General features: G+C 46.0%; 1 protein-coding gene across 2 annotated transcripts in view; it reads right to left on the bottom strand.

Annotated features, from left to right (window-relative positions):
• LOC125040053 (homeobox protein onecut-like) overlaps nt 1-5000 on the bottom strand; it is a 301104-nt gene that overhangs the window by 20335 nt on the left and 275769 nt on the right. The window lies entirely within an intron of this gene.

Genomic DNA, 5000 nt, shown 5'->3' with positions numbered 1-5000 from the left:
CTTATTGATGATGCCTTTGCGATCATTATTTTCACCTTCAGGAGAGGTACAACTTAATCATTTTTTATATCCTCGTTCTATCATTCTCTCTCTCTCTCTCTCCATCTCTCTCTCTCTCTCTCTCTCTCTCTCTCTCTCTCTCTCTCTCTCTCTCTCTCTCTCTCTCTCTCTCTCTCTCTCTCTCTCTCTCGCTCTCTATCTCCCTCTCTTTCTATTTAGCTTTTCATTTTCACCATTTCATTTAGTATTAAAACCTTTGCAATATTGGAATAGACAAGGCAATAATGAATCGGCGGAATTTCTACTGTTTTAGATTTTATGGGCATTTTATGCTAATACCAAGAAATACCACCTTATACCCATTACTATCTCCTGCCCCGCCTACCATTCTAAAAAGCCCCGCCCCTTATTCGTGCCAATAACTTTCCACGCTCACAATCACACAATTTTTCCCAACAAACCGCGCCCTTCCTCATTAACAATGACAAGCCCCGCCCACTGATTAGAGCCAAAGGCATACGAGATAAGCTGATAAAAAAATGTTGACAATGAAGCGATACGGATCAGAATATGTCTGTTACAGCAACAAAAGATGGTAACGTTTTCGTAATAGAGGCGAGATACAAACTATAACTTGCGATATGGGTTGTAACACAGAGAGAGAGAGAGAGAGAGAGAGACACTGATAGACGGAGACAGAGAGAAAGATAGAGAGAAAGACAGGGAGACAGAAAAAAAAGAGATAGGTAGGAAGAAAGAGAGAGAGAGAGAAAAAAAAAAGCAGAGAGACAGAAAGAGATAAGCAGAGCGATAGAGGAAGGTACAAGCCTAACGAATAATAAAACGGGAACAAAATCTGATACATTGTCACCATTACCGCTTCCTTCCCGCCATAACAGGAGAATAGCGAGATGCGTCGATGAGGACTCGTGCGTTAATGTACAATCGAGGTATTTTGTTATCAATCCAAACCCTGGGCATCCTTTAGGCTACCATACGATATCCTTACAACGATATTATTTTATTATTATTATCATTTTATTTGTAAGCTTTCAGTTCCTTATATCGAAATTGATGTTAAATGATAGCCAAACATTTCCAAACCAAACTATAAAAAGCTTCCTATTACATAGTTATTTTTTCTTTTTATAAATACCACTGATAAATAAAAGACTATAAACAATAAAAAAAATCGGTAACCGAAATCTGTAAAAATCTGGTGTCCGGAGCTTGCACAACCGGCCACTGGATTACCACGAATCGGCCGTTATCCTCCTTCTGTCTATACCTTTTTTTTTTTACAGTCCTTCTATTCCCTCTTTTTGCATACGTTTCTCCTTCCTTTTCTCCCTACTCTTTTTTTAAATGACTTTCTCTTTGCTCGTATCCCCTTATCATACTTTTTTTTCTTCTAATATCTGTTTTCTCTCATTCTCTGTTTCCTTTCGTTATTTTTGTTGTTGTTTTTTGTCCATATTTCATATCTTATATAATCCTAACATCAGAATTTCTCCCTAACATCTAGAAGAAAAAAATATTATCTTCTCCCCATAACCTCATCTTCTCTCCCCATAAGCACAACAGCGACCCATTTTCTCCCCATCTTCACTTCCCCATTTCCTTCTCCCCATTTATCACTCCCTTCTCAACCGACGGCTGTTACACCTTTCTTACATTTCTTACTGATACGTACGCTCCTTCTCTTCTTCTTTTCTCTTCCTCTTTTCTCTTCTTCCCTCGGCCCCATCTTCCTCCTTCCTTCTCTTTCTCCAACCTCTTTTTCTCCAACTCCTTCTTCTTCTCCCATCTCCTTCTTCCCCATTCCTCCTTTCTTCCATCCCCCTTCTCCCACCCTTCTTACCTCCCTTCCCTCCTGACCCCCCACTCCTTACCTCCTCCTCACCCCCTTCCCCCCATCTCCTCACCACCTCACTCCCCTCCTCCCCCCTCCCCCTCCCCCTCCCCCTCCTTCCTCCCTCTCTAACAGCGGGACAAAACTCAGTATAAATCCCATGTACCAGACGTGGCAGGATTAACCGCACCGCCTCAATGATCCACAAATCTTCATAAATCAAGGCGAGAAACGATGAATCCTGAGCGAGAGGGAGCGAAGGAGAGAGAGAGAGAGAGAGAGAGCGAGAGAGAGAGAGAGAGAGAGAGAGAGAGAGAGAGAGAGAGAGAGAGAGAGAGAGAGAGAGAGAGAGAGAGAGAGAGAGAGAGAGAGAGAGAGAGAAAGAGAGAGAGAGAGAGAGAGAGAGAGAGAGAGAGAGAGAGAGAGAGAGAGAGAGAGAGAGAGAGAGAGAGAGAGAGAGAGAGAAAGAGAGAGGAGGGGAGAGAGGAAGATGAAAGGAAGAATGAATGAATGAGAGAGAAGGAGGATAGGAGAGAGGAGGGAGGGAGCGAAAGCAAGAAAAAACGAGAAAGAGAAAGAGAGGGAAAGAGAGAAAGCGGGGAGTGAGTGGGGAGGGAAAGAGAGAGAAGGAGGATGGAAGGAGGGAGGGAGAGGGAAAGAGGGAGGAGTAGAGAGAGGGGGAGAGGGACAGAGTGAGGGAGGGAGGGGGAAAGGGAGAAGAAGAGGGAAAGAAAGAAAGAGAGGGAGAGAAAACATCTCGAAGCCACTACATAAATATGACCTCAGGTGGGGCGTGCGGTGACTGGAGGGTGGGGTGGGGGTGGGGGGGCGGAGGGGGGGAAGGAAACAAGGACAGGGCGTGGAGAAAGAGAGAGAGAGAGTGAGATAGAGAGCGAGAGAGAGAGAGAGAGAGAGAGAGAGAGAGAGAGAGAGAGAGAGAGAGAGAGAGAGAGAGAGAGAGAGAGAGAGAGAGAGAGAGAGAAGAATACGGGACAGACTAGGCAAGGTTAAAATATACGTCAAATAAATCCTACACTGCAAAAGACACAGAAAGCAACAGGAGACAGAACCCAGAGACCAAGAACCGCCTCGAAATCTCTCCTCTCCTCTCCTAAGCCCGCCATCAGGGAACTAAAGACAGCGGAACGGAGCGAAGCGCAGTGCCGGGCGAAAGCGACGATGCGTGCCGGCGATATTTGTACAGTTGTTTCCGTAACTTAATTATTCAGATGCGAAACCCAAGACGCGGGGACGAAGGGCACGCGACCGGAGATGCGAGGAGGAAGGAGGGAAGGAGCGATCCCCCAGCATCCCCAAGACAGTCAACCTCGTTAAGTTAATCCTTCTCCGGTGTCCGCTCTCTCATGGGAGGTCCTGGCACGCCGTCTTTCCCGATCGCTCGCTACACCTGCGCGGGCGGAGTTTCTACACCTGCATTTCATCAGCCTCTCAACTACACCAGCATGTCTTTCACAGCCGGACTACACCTGCATATCATCAGTGTCTCGACTACACCTGCATCTCATAGGCCTCTCGGACTACACCTGCATCTCATAGGCCTTTCGGACTACACCTGCATCCCATCAGCCTCTCGGACTACACCTGCATGCCTTCCATAGCCCCCCACCTCGACACCTGGACACCTCGCATTGCGTAAATATTCTAACTAATACTTTGTCCCTGGAATGAAACACTGCCGCAACGAAACACGAAACAGATTACTCGTGTTTCCCTCTTTTAATCTTAATTCCGTCGGTGTTACGTTTCATTACCAATACAAATATTTCCTCCCTGTGACTGTATTGCGTCTGTTGAAACCTGCAACATCTCAACAGCCGGACGCTTCGTGATGCTCACCGCCATCACAGTTATCGGGGGAGACATGTCCATAAGTCACAAGGAGCCATAGACACTAGGTGGATGTTTCGACCTTACGTCACTGTTATACTCCGTAAGTCAGGGGATATGAAGGCCATGGGAGAGGGTTATGGCGGACGCTCGCTGAGATAGGAACGAATGAGAGGAAGTATAAGGGAAATAAATAAATGGACAAATGAAAAAGGAATATAACACCGCGACGAGATGGAGATGAATATACAAAACAAACAACAAACGAACAAACAGGAGAGGAAATCTTAATTAAACGATAAAAATTATGACATTCAAATTATAAAAAATGAACAAAATGAAGGCAACAAAAAAGGAAAAAAAATAATCAAATGCATCGGTTTGAAATCATGAAATCTATAAAACCGTTAACGAATAAATTCAAACTATCAGACGTTAACCAACAGCGCTATCAACATACAGGAGGGGAAAACCTAAACTTCTAAAAAGAAATAAGTAAGTAAATATGAGAAGAAAAAAAACATTCCTTACCACCATGACCCTACCACCCCCCCTACCTCCTCTCGCCCTTCAGCAGCCCACCCAAAGCCCACTCCCCCCCACCCTCACCCCCCAGTTGACAAACACGGTGTCACAACCACCCACAGGAGGGGAGGCGAGGGGAAATTTCTGACCCTTCCTCTCTCCCCTCGCCTCCACCTCCTCCTCCTCCTCTCCCTGTTCTTTCCTTCTCCTCTTCCTCTTCCTCCCTCCCTCTCTCCCTCTTCTTCTTCTTCATCTTCTTCTTCTTCTTCCCCTTCTCCTCCTCTTCCTCCTCCATTTCTTTTTCTTCTTCTTCTTCTTCGTCATCTTCCTCTTCTTCATCCTCCTCCTTCTCCTCTTCTTCTTCCTCTTCCCCTTCCTCTTTCTCTTCCTCCTCCTCCTCCTCCTCCCCCTTCCTATCCTCTACTTCCTCTTCCTCTTTTTATTCCTCTTCTTTCTTCTCCTCCTTCTCCCCCTCCCCCCTTCTTCTCCTCAACCACTTATGTCGGTAAGTGACCCAAACATCTTTTCAGAGAGAGAGAGAGAGAGAGAGAGAGAGAGAGAGAGAGAGAGAGAGAGAGAGAGAGAGAGAGAGAGAGAGAGAGAGAGAGAGAGAGAGAGAGAGAGAGAGAGAGCGAGAGAGAAAGTAAGAGAGGAGAGAGAGAGAGAGAGAGAGAGAGAGAGAGAGAGAGAGAGAGAGAGAGAGAGAGAGAGAGAGAGAGAGAGAGAGAGAGAGAGAGAGAGAGAGAGAGAGAGAGAGAGAGAGAGAGAGAGAGAG

This window comes from Penaeus chinensis, chromosome 28, assembly GCF_019202785.1.
Source record: "Penaeus chinensis breed Huanghai No. 1 chromosome 28, ASM1920278v2, whole genome shotgun sequence".
NCBI classification, from domain to species: domain Eukaryota; kingdom Metazoa; phylum Arthropoda; class Malacostraca; order Decapoda; family Penaeidae; genus Penaeus; species Penaeus chinensis.
The sequence above is the reverse complement of the archived record's forward strand: the minus strand, read 5'-3'. Positions and strand labels throughout refer to the sequence as shown.